The 14,213-nt window shown below is 45.4% G+C and overlaps 1 protein-coding gene and 1 non-coding gene across 5 annotated transcripts in view; both read right to left on the bottom strand.

Moving 5' to 3' along the window:
* The window catches only part of TEX14 (testis expressed 14, intercellular bridge forming factor), a 143,382-nt gene that overhangs the window by 122,000 nt on the left and 7,169 nt on the right, over positions 1–14,213 (bottom strand). The window lies entirely within an intron of this gene.
* Positions 6,394–6,555, bottom strand: LOC112610467. Its single transcript, XR_003116365.1, has one exon. It is a non-coding gene; the product is annotated as a U1 spliceosomal RNA (small nuclear RNA).

Raw genomic sequence — 14,213 nt, 5'->3', positions numbered from 1 at the left:
CTCCTGGGGTGGTTGCTTTATAGAATAGGTAGGGGCTCTCTAGTCAGACCTCCCACCTGGATCAGGCCCCAGGCTTTGTCTCCTGCCTGTGGTCCATTAAAAGCCAGATCCAGAGCTTCTGAGGATGGCCAATGTCCTCAGGAAATACACAGGGTCCATCCCTGCCTTTCCTTTCTGGATTTGTTTTCTTTCTCTGGGTCTCTGTGGATTTCTCTTTTTGCTAGATCAGGAATTGATTTTAAAAACTCATTTTCTTGTTCTATTTTCTCAACATTTTACATATTTTGAGCTTAGAAAAGCCTTCCCTGGACCTGAGGTCTACTCACTGCCAGAGAAGCTTATCCCTCAATTCATCTGATCCTTTAGACTTTCACGCCGTTTCACTCACTAGGCCCCTAGCCCAATCTCTCACCTACTTCATGCTGCACCACAGCGTATTTCCTCTATCTCATGGGTCCCCAACATTTTTGGCACCAGAGACCAGTTTTATGAAAGACAAATTTTCCATTTTTCCACGGATAATAGGGGGTGGGTGGGAATGGTTTCAGGATGAAACTGTTCCACCTTAGCTGATCAGGCATTAGTTAGATTCTCATAAGGAGTGTGCAACCTAGATCCCCGGCATGCTCAGTTCACAATAGGGTTCACGCTCCTATGAGAATCTAATGTGGCTGCTGATCTAACAGGAGGCGGAGCTCAGGTGGTAATGACACTCACCTCCTGCTGTGTGGCCTAGTTCCTAACAGGCCACCAACTGGTACCATGCACGGTCCGGGGGTTTGGAATCCCTTGCTCTAACTGGTCCTAGAGCCAACCAACAGTCATCTCCTCTACTCCCATTTCCCCAGCACTGCTGGAGAAAGAAAGTTGCAGAATCTTCCAGCACTCTTACTCCAAATACTCCAAATTTATGCAAACTGCAACTACATCCTCACTGCTGCTTGGCATTCCTTTTTTTTTTTTTTTTTTGAGCTGGAGTCTCACTCTGTCACCCAGGCTGCAGTTCAGAGGTGCAATCTCAGCTCACTGCAATCTCTGCCTCCTAGGTTCAAACGATTCTCCTGCCTCAGCCTCTGGAGTAGCAGGGATTATAGGCAGGCGCTACCAGGCCCAGCTAATTTTTTGTATTTTTAGTAGAGACGGGGTTTCACCATGTTGGCTAGGCTGGCCTCAAACTCCTTGGCCTCCCAAAGTGCTGGGATTACAAGCCTGAGCCACCACACCCAGTTGGCATTCCTTTTTTTGTTTGTTTGTTTTTTGAGACGGAGTCTCGCTCTGTCACCTAGGCTTGAGTGCAATGGTATGATCTCGGCTCACTGCAACCTTTGCCTCCCGGGTTCAAGCGATTCTCCTGCTTCAGCCTTCTGAGTAGCTGGGATTACAGATGCACGCCACCATGCCTAAGTTTTGTGTTTTTAGTAGAGACGGGTTTTCTCCATGTTGGCCAGGCTGGTCTTGAACTCCTGACCTCAAGTGATCTGCCAGCCTCGGCCTCCCAAAGTGCTGGGATTACAGGGGTGGGCCACCACGCCTGGCCGGCATTCCTTTTATACATACTTTTTTTTTTTCAATTTCTTCTACCCAGCTGTTTCAAATGTTCTCCACAATCAAGTGGTTCTCCGTGACAGTGGAACCACTCCCAAAGGGAAATTTTGAAATTCTGTGGGGATGTTTTTGTTTCCCTGTGTAGTCATGCCAAACCTTTACATATTAAAATATGGTACTGTAGGGCAGGGCGCGGTGGCTTACGCCTGTATTCCCAGCACTTTGGGAGGCTGAGGCGGGCGGTACATACGGTCAGGAGTTCGAGACCAGCCTGGCCAATATGGTGAAACCATAAAAAAAAATAACAAATATAAAAAATTAGCCAGGTGTGGTGGTGCACACCTGTAGTTTCAGCTACTCGGGAGGCTGAGGCAGGAATATCACTTGAACCCGGGAGGCAAAGGTTGCAGTGAGCCAAGATTGTGTCACTGCACTCCAGCCTGGGTGACAGAGTGAGACTCTGTCTCAAAAACAAATAAATAAATAAATGTATTGTAACTTATTTTATTTTTTTCTCTTTTATATTTGTGTTGTTTTGTTTTTAAGACAGGGTCTTGGCCGGGCGCGGTGGCTCAAGCCTGTAATCCCAGCACTTTGGGAGGCCGAGGCGGGTGGATCACGAGGTCAGGAGATCGAGACCATCCTGGCTAACATGGTGAAACCCCGTCTCTACTAAAAATACAAAAAACTAGCCGGGCGTGGTGGCGGGCGCCTGTAGTCCCAGCTACTCGGAGGCTGAGACAGGAGAATGGCGTGAATCTGGGAGGTGGAGCTTGCAGTGAGCCGAGATCGCGCCACTGCACTCCAGCCTGGGTGACACAGCGCGAGACTCCGTCTCAAAAAAAAAAAAAAAAAAAGACAGGGTCTTGCTCTGTAACCCAGGCTGGATGGAGTGCAGTCACGCAATTTCAGCTCACTGCAGCCTCAACCTCTTGGGCTCTGGTGATCCTCCACCTCACCCTCCTGAGTAGCTGGGACCACAGGCATGCACCACCATGCCCAGCTAATTTTTTCTTTTCTTTTCTTTTCTTTTGTACAGTTGGGGTTAAGCCATGTTGCCCAGCTTGGTCTCGAACTTCTGGGCTCAGGCGATCCTCCTGCTTTGGCCTCCCAAAGTCCTGGGATTATAGATGTGTGCCACCCCACGTGGCTTCTCTCCCTCATATTATAGTTAGAACATATTATCTGTGGGGTAACTATATGTAGTTTGTATTTTCTATGAATATCTTCAGGGTAGTAAGTGGAATGTTACTAGTTGTTATAAAAGGAAACCCTGGGCCAGGCACGGTGTCTCCCACCTGAAATCCTGGCACTTTGGGAGGCCAAGGCAGGCAGAATACCTGAGATCAGGAGTTTGAGACCAGTCTGGCCAACATGGTGAAACCCTGTCTTTACTAAAATACAAAAAATTTAGCTGGGCATGGTGGCATGCGCCTCTAATCCCAGCTACTTGGGAGGCTGACGCAGGGGAATTGCTTGAACCAGGGAGGTGGAGGCTGTAGTGAGCCGAGATCGCACCACTGCACTCCAGCCTGAGTAACAGAGCTAGACCCTGTCTCAAAAAAAAAAAAAAAAAAAAAAGAAACACTTGATTTGACAGAATTGAGAACCACAAACTAATCCTATTGCATCCACATCATTTTCACAGGAGTGAGAATAACTTCTTTACGATGAAAGTCCGGCCAGGCACAGTGGCTCACGCCTGTAATCCTAGCACTATGGGAGGCCAAGGCGGGCAGATCACGTGAGGTCAGGAGTTCGAGACCAGCCTGACCAACATGGCGAAACCCCATCTCTACTAAAAATACAAAAATTAGCTGGGCATGGTGGCTCGGGCATGTAATCCCAGCTACTTGAGAGGCAGAGGCACAAGAATCGCTTGAACCTGGGAGGTGGAGGTCGCAGTGAGCCGAGATTGTGCCACTACACTCCAGCCTGGGTGACAGAGGAAGACTCCATCTCAAAAAACAAAAGGAAACACTAAGAAGAAAACATAGGTGTAAATCTTCTTGACCTCCAATTAGGGAATGATTTCTTACATATGACATCAAAAGCACAAGTATAGAATGTCAATCATCCTTCAATAAAGTGGTTAAAAAAAAAAGATTTCTCTTCAGTGAGGCCTTTGGAGAAAAAAAGGCAGGTAGGCTGGGCGCGGTGGCTCACACCTGTAATCCCAGCACTGTGGGAGGCAGAGGTGGGCGCATCACTTGAAGCCAGGAGTTCGAGACCAGACCAGCCTGGCCAACATGACGAAACCCCATCTCTACAAAAAACACAAAAATCAGCTGGACATGGTAGTGCATGCCTATAATCCCAGCTTCTCGGGAGGCTGAGGCATGAGAATCGCTTGAGCCTGGGAGGCAGAAGTTGCAGTGAGCTGACATTGTGCCACTGCACTCCAGCGTGGGTGACAGAGGGAAATTATCTCAAAAAAAAAAAAAAAAGATGCAAATAGCCAATAAGCACACGAAAATATGCTCAATATCCTTAGCCATCAGGATAATGCAAATCAAAATCACCATGAAATACCACTTCACCCTCACTATGATTGCTAGAATCGAAATGACAAGTATCTGGCTATGAGTGGGCAAACTAGTTGATTTTCCTGAAAAAGGCTAAAACTACGAAGAAGATTGTGCCAAGCCTTGAGTGTGCTGAGTCCAACTGCAGAACAAAGAGAATGCTGGGTATTAAGAGATGTAAGCATTTTGAAGTGGGAGGAGATGAGAAGAGAAAGGGCCAAATGATATACAGTTCTAAGTGTCATCTTTTGTTTTATAATGAAGACAATAAAATATTGAGGTTATGTTCACATAAAAAAAAAAGTCTCCAGACAATCTCTGGCTCTTTCTAAAAATCAAACTATCTTTTAGATGGGTGAATTGTATGGTATAATATTAATAGATGGCTTCCCCATCTCCCTTCCCCAGACAGACTCCCGATTATGACAAGGACTACGTTCCAAGGGTATCTGCATTCCCCTCACCCAGAATAAGCTTTATCCACAATAAGTACCCCATTATATATTGGCTGAATTGAATGAACTGGAAATCAAACTCAGGAAGCATTTCCAAAAGGATTTCCTTTAAACATGTTTTTAATTTTTAGAGATAGGGTCTTGTTCTGTCACCTGGGCCTCCAAAAGTACTGGGATTACAATACAAGCACAAGCCACTGAGCCTGGACTTTCTGCATTTTTAAATTGATAGATCACAGTAATATGTAACTTTTTCCCTTTTTAAAACTACTATGGGCCGTGGCTCACATATGTAATCCCAGCACACTGGGAGGCTGAGGTTAATGGACCACCTGAAGTCACGAGTTCAAGACCAGCCTGACCAATACAGTGAAACCCCATCTCTACTAAAATACAAAAATTAGTCGGCCGGGAGCAGTGGCTCACGCCTGTGATCTCAGCACTTTGGGAGGCCAATGAGGGCAGATCATCTGAGGTCAGGAGTTCAAGCCTAGCCTGGCCAAAATGGTGAAACCCCATCTCTACTAAAAATATAAATATTAGCCAGGCGTGGTGGCAGGTGCCTGTAATCCCAGCTACTCAGGAGGCTGAGGCAGGAGAATCACTTGAACCCAGCGGGCGGTTGCAGTGAGCCAAGATCACAGCATTGCACTCCAGCTTGGATAACTAGAGAGAAACTCCATCTCAAAAAAAAAAAAAAGAACCCAGGCTTGGTGGCAGGCATCTGTAATCTCAGCTACTCAGGAGGCTGCGGCAAGAGAATCACTTGAACCTGGGAGGCAGAGGTTGTAGTGAGCCAAGATCATGCCATTGCACTACAGACTGAGCAACAAGAGCAAAACTTCATCTCAAAAAAACAAAACAAAACAAAAACAAAAAAAAACTACTACTATGTCAGAACCTAAAGCTGATCCATTCAAAACAGTCATTTTAGAATGCAGTAAATGAATTTCAATTCTATAGTCATTGTTAAAAGCAGGTTAAAATCCTTTAGGGGCCAGGTATGGTACTCATGCTTGTAATCCCAGCACCTTGAGAGGCCGAGGTGGGAGGATCACTTGAGGCCAACAGTTCAGACCAGCCTGGACAACGTAGCGAGACCCTATCACTACAAAAAGTGTTGTTTTTTTTTTAAATTAGCCAGCTGACCATGTGTGGTGGCTCACACCTGTAATCCCAGTACTTTGGGAGGACGAGGCAGGTGGATCACCTGAGGCCGAGTTCAAGACCAGTCTGGCCAACATGGCGAAACCCTGTCTCTACTAAAAAATACAAAAAAGTAGCCAGGCATTGTGGCGGGCACCTGTAATCCCAGCTACTCAGGAGGCTGACGCAGGAAAATTGCTTGAACTCAGGAGGTAGAGGCTGCTATGAGCCGAGATCAAACCATTGCACTCCAACCTGGGCAACAAGAGGGAAACTCCGTCTCAAAAAAAAAAAATTAGCCAGCCATGGTGGCACGTGCCTGCATAGCTACTTGGAAGGCTGAGATAGAAGGACTGTTTGAGTCCAGGAGGTCAAGGCTGCTTTGAGCCATGATCAAGCACTACTGTACTCCAGTCTGGGAGACAAGAGTCTCTAAAAATAAAAATGCTTAGAGGAAATTCTTCCTGAGTTTGATTTCCAGTTCATTTGACTCAGTCAACATATATGTGGTACTCACTGTGTACAAAGTTTATGCTGGATTAAGGGAACACAGACAAGAGAAAACACCAAGGAAGCCTGTTACTATCACAGACTAAACAGTAGTACAGCTTCTCACTTCCATGGAAATTTAAAGACATAGTTCACAAGAAACAAGCAAGGAGAAGCCAAAATCGGCCACTTGACAATCACACTGGCTACTTCCCATTTGACAAAGAATAACACAGGGGAAAGCGTGAACACAGTCGCCCACTACCACAAATTAGGCAGTTGAGTCTCCCACATTTGGGGAAATCACAGGGGCCAGCAAACAGAATGCAATGAGTGAAACTCGCCCTGGGAAAACCACCTTTGTGGTCAGGGTATCTTCCCTGATGGGTAAGTGGAAGGCATGGTTGTTGCCTGACATCTCACCCTCAGATTCAAAACACTCTTCACATAGGGTCACTCTCCTTGCATAAGTTCTAGCCTGCCACTTAGAAGATAAAGACTTTTCCAAAGTTTAAGAGCCAGAAATGGCCGGGCACAGTGGCTCACACCTGTAATCCCAGCACTTTGGGAGGCTGAAACGGGCAGATCACAAGGTCAGGAGTGATCTGAGACTAGCCTGGCCAATATGGTGAAACCTCATCTCTACTAAAAATACAAAAATTAGCCTGGTGTGGTGGCGGTGCCTGTAAGCCCAGCTACTCAGGAGCCTAAGGCAGGAGAATTGCTTGAACCTGGTAGGCAGAGCTTGCAGTGAGCAGATATCGCGCCATTGCATTCCAGTCTGGGTGACACAGCGAGACTCCAACTCAAGAAAAAAAAAAAAAAAAAGGAAGTTTTCAGATGTGATTGATTTAAGATGAAAAGCTTATCCAGATGGGCCTAATGTAATCACAGGGTCCTTAACAGAAGGACACTGGGAAGACAGTGTGGCGATTCCTCAAGGATCTAGAACTAGAAATATGATTTGACCTACTAATCCCATTACTGGGTATATACCCATAGGATTATAAATCGTGCTACTTTAAAGACACATGCACATGTATGTTTACTGTGGCACTATTCACAATAGCAAAGACTTGGAACCAACCCAAATGTCCATCAACGATAGACTGGATAAGAAAATGTGACACATATACAACATGGAATACTATGCAGCCATAAAAAAGGATGAGTTCATGTCCTTTGTAGGGACATGGATGAAACCAGAAACCATAATTCTGAGCAAACTATCGCAAGGACAGAAAACCAAACACCGCACGTTCTGATAGGTGGGAACAGAACAATGAGAACACTGGACACAGGGCAGGGAACATCACACACTGGGGCCTGTCATGGGGTGGGGGAATGGGGGAAGGATAGAATTAGGAGAAATACTTAACGTAAATGACAAATTAATGGATGCAGCAAATCAACATGGCACATATATACATATGTAACAAACCAGCACATTGTGCACATGTACCCTAGAACTTAAAGTATAATAATAATAATAATAAGAGAAGGACACTGCAGCCGGGCACCGTGGCTCACACCTGTAATCCCAGCACTTTGGGAGGCTGAGGCAGGTAAATCACCTGAGGTTAGGAGTGTTAGACCAGCCTGGCCAACATGGTGAAACCCCATCTCTACTAAAAATACAAAAATTAGCCAGGCGTGGTGGCGCATGCCTGTAATCCCCGCTACTCAGGAGGCTGAGGCAGGAGAATCCCTTGAACCCTTGAGGCTGAGGTTGCTGTGAGCTGAGATCACTCCATTGCACTCCAGCCTGGGCTACGAGAGCAAAACTCGGTCTCCAAGAAAAAAAAAAAAAGCAGAAGGACTCTGGGGGTTCACAAAAATATATAAAGACAGAAGAAAAGGCAGAAGATGCTAAATTGTTAGCTTTGAAAAGGAAAGGGGTACAAACAAGAAAAAGGTGAAGGTAACACTCCCTTAGAGCCTCCAGAAAATTGGCCATTCAGACATCAATCTCTGGGTATTCCAAAACAAGAATTATGACATAACACGAGATTACAACACAATACAGGAGAACCTAAGAAGTAAAGATGCAAGGAACGTTTTTCACAAACAAGCCAGAACACGAAAGAGTACAAATACAGTCCTCACTACCACAAGTTAGACACACATCCACAGTAAAATACACAAGCAGTCATTCCAGGAAAACCACTTTTGTAATCACGGTAGTTGCTCTGCCAGGTAAACGTAAATCCTCTGACCTGCCTGGGAGCTAACCTTTAGATTCAAACCACTTAAATATAGGGTCATTTTTCTCATGTGCTCTTCAGACCCCCTAATTTCTGAAATAAAGATTTTTTTCCAAATTACAATAATCCAGCAGCTATATTTTTAATATCTGGCTATTCAAAATCTTAGGAAATATAAGCCTAGGGTACAAATAGCCAGCAGTCACTGCGCTTATCTACATACTCCACACCCCCTTTTTTTTTTTTTTTTGAGACGGAGTCTCGCTCTGTCGCCCAGGTTGGAGTGCAGTGGCCGGATCTCAGCTCACTGCAAGCTCCGCCTCCCGGGTTTACGCCATTCTCCTGCCTCAGCCTCCGGAGTAGCTGGGACTACAGGCGCCCGCCACCTCGCCCGGCTAGTTTTTTGTATTTTTTAGTAGAGACAGGGTTTCACCGGGTTAGCCAGGATGGTCTCGATCTCCTGACCTTGTGATCCGCCCGTCTCGGCCTCCCAAAGTGCTGGGATTACAGGCTTGAGCCACCGCGCCCGGCACTCCACACCCCTTTTGATTATCTTATTCAGCATGTCCTTTCCTAGTATGCTTGGTGACATAACTGACATAAAACTCAAAAATGCTCTACAGATTAAAAGATAAATAACGTAAACTAGCTCCTGCCTTTAAGGGTTTGGCGCTAATGATGTCACTATGGCGTCTTTTCTCTTTTTTTTCCCCTCCCAGAGACAAAGTCTTGCTTTGTTGCCCAGGCTGGGGTGCAGTAATTATCGAACTTCTGGCCTCAGGGGATCCTCCAGCTTCAGCCTTCCCCAGCAGCTGTGAAAACAGGCGTGCACTGGTTTCTTGCACAGTTAAACAAGTTGCTATGCACGTAACCTGAATGAGTAAGTTTGAAAACATGAAATTTGGTAAAATTATTTCTGAAAATCCAGTCTACATATCTGAAAATCCAATCTCTGTATAGGTTACCTACCAGTCCAATGTGTCATGCTTACGTACAAAATGCTGTCTTTCAAACATGCAGCAAAGGATCAATCTTACTTGAAAGATCAATTGCACAACGCTAATTCTAATTTTGAATGAAGCAGGCTGGAAGCTGTGGCTCCTGCCTGTAATCCCAGCACTTTGGGAGGCTGATGCTGGCGGATCACTTGAGGTCAGAAATTCGAGACCAGCCTGGCCAACATGGTACAACCCTATCTCTAATAAAAATACAAAAGTCAGCCGGGAGTGATGGCAGGCACCTGTAATCCCAGCTACTCAGGAGGCAGGAGAATCTATTGAACCTAGGAGGTGGAGGTTGCAGTGAGCCGAGATCACGCCACTGCACTCTTGCCTGGGCGACAGAGCGAGACGCCATCTCAAAAAAAACCCCACAAAAACCAAAAAAAAAAAAACCACATTAGAATTGGAGTTTCAGAGTTAACAGTGTTCTTCAATTGTCTTTCCAAGATCACACTAGAATCACCCTAATTTCCCACATCTTTTATCTTACAGAAGGACTCTTCTGGTATCTTCTCCTCTGCCAAAATAAATTAGCCAGAGTTTACAACTTTTTTTCCCTTGTCTCTGACTTCAAGCTCACAGTTTTCCATCTTTACAACAGGAAGAAATAATGCTGTTTTAAAAAATCTTGGGCCGGGCACAGTGGCTCACACCTGTAATCCCAGCACTTTGGGAGGCTAAGGTGGGTGGATCACCTGAGGTCAGGAGTTCAAGACCAGCCTAGCCAACATGGCGAAACCCTCTACTAAAAATAAAAAAAATTAGCCAGGCATGGTGGTGGGTGCCTGTAATCCCAGGTACTCAGGAGGCTGAGACAGGAGAATTGCTTGAACCCAGGAGGCAGAGGCTGCAGTGAGCCGAGATCGTGCCATTGAACTCCAGCCTGAGTGACAAGAAACTCTGTCTCTAATGATAAATAAATAAAAATCTTGCTAAACAAGCAACAACTGAGAACATAGAGGTGTCTTAGATGGGGAGAAAAATAATATTGGGACAAGGAGGTAGGGGATTCTGTGATGCAAGCAGACACGTGTTCTCAAGTCTGATGTTCTGACAGTCTATCAATTTTTATATACATTTCAAAGAAGTATTATGTAATATATATATGTACACATATATGTATATGTATGCTCTATAAATGATCAACATTTTGTTTTGTGAAATAAAACACACTTTGAAATCTGGTTGGAGGGCTGGTCGTGGTGGCTCACACCTGTAATCCCAGTACTGTGGGAGGCCGAGGCAGGTGGATCATTTGAGGCCAGGAGTTCAAGACTAGCCTGGCAAACATGGTGAAACCCTGTCTCTACTAAAAACACAAAAATATCTGGTGGTGCGCGTCTGTCATCCTAGCTACTCAGGAGGCTGAGGCAAGAGAATCGCTTGAACCCGGGAGGCAGAGGTTGCAGTGAGCTAAGATCATGCCATTGAACGCCAGCCTGGGTGATAGCGAGAAACTCTTGTCTCAAACAGAAAAGCAAAAAGAAATCTGGTGGAACAACTCATGTAAGGGAAAAGGTGATGTATGTGAACTATACTGCTGTTACCACCAAACAGTTCTTAAACAACCAAAATGCCAGTTTCAGAAGATTTGTGACTAGCAGTGCCTTCTTCAGGCTATTGTACAGTGGCACCATCACAGCTTACTGCAGCCTTGATCCCCACGGGTCAAGTGATCCTCCCACCTGAGCCTCCTGAGTAGCTGGGACTGCAGACACACACTACCATGTCTGGCTAATTTTTGTACTTTTTGTAGAGAGGGAGTTTCACCATGTTGCCCAGGCCAGGCTCAAACTCCTGGGCTCAAGCAGTCGACCCATCTCTGCCTCCCAAACAGGTGGGATGAGAGGCATGGAACCACCATGCCCAGGCCACGGAGTCTTTCTTTCTTTCTTTCTTGTTTTTTTGAGACAGAGTCTTGCTGTGTCGTCTATAGAGTACAGTGGCACCATCTTGGCTCACTGCAACATCTGCCTCCCGGGTTCAAACAGTTCTCCTGCCTCAGCCTCCTGAGTAGCTGGGATTACAAGTATGTGCCACGATGCCCAGCTAGTTTTTATATTTTTGGTAGAGATGGGTTTTTGCCACATTGGCGAGGCTGGTCTTGAACTCCTGACCTCAAATGATCCACCTGCCTCAGCCTCCCAAAGTACTGGGATTACAGGTGTGAGCCACCGCGACCACTCCTCCAACCAGATTTCAAAGTGTGTTTTATTTCACAAAACAAAATGTTGATAATTTATAGGCCCACCTCAGCCTCCCAAAGTGCCGGGATTACAGGCGTGAGCCACCATGCCCGGCTGCCCAGCCTACAGAGTCTTAAGTGGCCCGTGAATCCTCACAAGTCCCAGTTTCAATATTTCACAAAAATTTCACGGTTACTGGCCTAGTTATCAAAATATCTGTTCAGGGGAGTCAGCCTTAGGCAAAAAGATGTCTGTCTTCCACTGTCTTGTAACTCTAAGCAAGTTACAAAAAATGCTACTGTTATAATCCTCACAGAGGCCCTGCATACCATAATACCCTTTGAGAAGAGCCACATTTCTTTGATTAGAAAAAAATGAGGAGCTGGGTGTGGTAGCTCACACCTATAATCCCAGTACTTTGAGAGGCCAAGTTTGCAGCGTGCCGAGATCACACCATTGCACTCCAGCCTGGGCGACAGGGCGAGACTCCGTCTCAAAAAAAAGAAAAAAAAAGACAAAAATGAGGAAAGGCTGAGCACGGTGGCTTATGCCTGTAATCCCAGCACTTTGGGAGGCTGAGGCTGCTGGATCACTTGAGGTCAGGAGTTCAAGACCAGCCTGGACAACATAGCGGAACCCCATCTCTACTAAAGATATAAAAATTAGCCAGGCATGGTGGCACATGTCTGTAATCCCAGCTACTGGGGAGGCTGAGGCAGGAGAACTGCTTGAACCTGGGAGGTGGAGGTTGCAGTGAGCTGAGATCATGCCACTGCACTCCAGCTTGAGTGACAAAGCAAGACTCCGTCTCAAAAAAAAAAAAAGAGGAAATATGTTTGTTAAATACTAATATAAGTAAACATATAAAATCTTTGTAAACTGCATCTAGTACATTATTAAGAGACACAATTGGCCAGGCGCGGTGGCTTACACCTCTAATCCCAGCACTTTGGGAGGCTGAGGCAGGCGGATCACCTGAGGTCAGGAGTTCGAGACCAGCCTGGTCAACATGGTGAAACCCTGTCTCTACTAAAAATACAAAAATTAGCCGGGTATAGTGGCTCATGCCTGTAATCCCAGCTACTCAGGAGGCTGAGGCAGGAGAATTGCTTGAACCTGGAAGGTGGAGGTTGCAGTGAGCTGAGATCATGCCACTGCACTCCAGCCTGGGCAACAGAGCAAGACTATGGCTCAAAAAAAAAAAAGAGAGACACTTGGCCATGTGGAGTGGCTCCCGCCTGTAATCCCAGCACTTTGGGAAGCCGAAGCAGGCAGATCACGAGGTCAAGAGATTGAGACTATCCTGGCCAACATGGTGAAACCCCATCTCTACTAAAAATACAAAAATTAGTTGGACGTGGTGGCGCATCCCTGTCATCCCAGCTACTCAGGAGGCTGAGGCAGGAGAACTGCTTGAAGCCGGGAGGTGGAGGCCACAGTGAGCCGAGATGGCACCACTGCACTCCAGCCTGGTGACAGAGCGAGACTCCGTCTCCAAAAAAAAAAAAAAAAAAAAAATAAAATAAATGAGACACAATTACTCAAGAGGTTTTATTTCAGGACTATAGGACCTACATATATAAAAGTATATGATAAGGGTAGCATTTCATATAGATAGGGAAGGAACTGATTATTTCAAATACTGCTCCAAAAATTAGGTCACAACTGGAAAGAAAAAAAAAAATGCTTCTGCTGGGCATGGTGGCCAAGGTGGGTGGATCACCTGAGGTCAGGAGCATGAGACCAGCCTGAGCAATATGATGAAATCCTGTCTACTAAAAATACAAAAATTACCCAGGCGTGGTGGTAGGTGCTTGTAATCCCAGCTACCCAGGAGGCTGATACAGGAGAATCACTTGAACACGGGAGGTAGAGGTTGGAGTGAACTGAGATCACACCATTGCACTCCAGCGTGGGCAACAAGAGTGCAACTCGGTCTAAAAAAAAAAAAAAAAAATTGCTTCCATATTAGCCAGGCATGGTGACACAGGCCTGGAATCCCAGCTACTCTGGAGGCTGAGGGAGAAGAATCACTTGAACCAGGGAGGCAATGGTGGCAGTGAGCAGAGATTGTGCCATTGCACTCAAGCCTGGGCGACAGAGTGAGACCCTGTCTCAAAAATAAATAAATAAATAAAAAGTTTCCTTCCTCCTACCATTTATTTTTTTAAAAATCATATAGATTAATAGGGGGGCAGAGGTGAGCAGATCACCTGAGGTCAGGAGTTCGAGACCAGCCTGGCCAATATGGCAAAACCCTGTCTCTACTAAAAATACAAAAATAAGCTGGTGTCTCACGCCTGTAATCTCAGCTACTCAAGAGGCTGTGGCATGAGAATTGCTTGAACCCTCAAGACAGAGGTTGCAGCAAGCAGAAATCATGCCTAGGTGACAGAGCAAAACTCAGTCTAAAAAAAAAATCATATAAATTAAAATATTCAAATGTTGAAGGAATGGGTCATTAGAAAATAAAATAAAAAAATAAAAAAGATTCACATGTAGATCTAAACCATATGTAGAAATAATACAAATGAAAAATCCATTTATAATTTTGTATAGACCTTCTAAACATGTTACCAAAGTCAGAATACAAAAATTGAATACTTTAGATTTGGCCTAGTTTTGAAGGACCTGTTTTGAAGCACTTTGGGAGGCCAAGGTG

This window comes from Theropithecus gelada, chromosome 16 (genome assembly GCF_003255815.1).
Source record: "Theropithecus gelada isolate Dixy chromosome 16, Tgel_1.0, whole genome shotgun sequence".
Taxonomy (NCBI): Eukaryota; Metazoa; Chordata; class Mammalia; order Primates; family Cercopithecidae; genus Theropithecus; species Theropithecus gelada.
The sequence above is the reverse complement of the archived record's forward strand: the minus strand, read 5'-3'. Positions and strand labels throughout refer to the sequence as shown.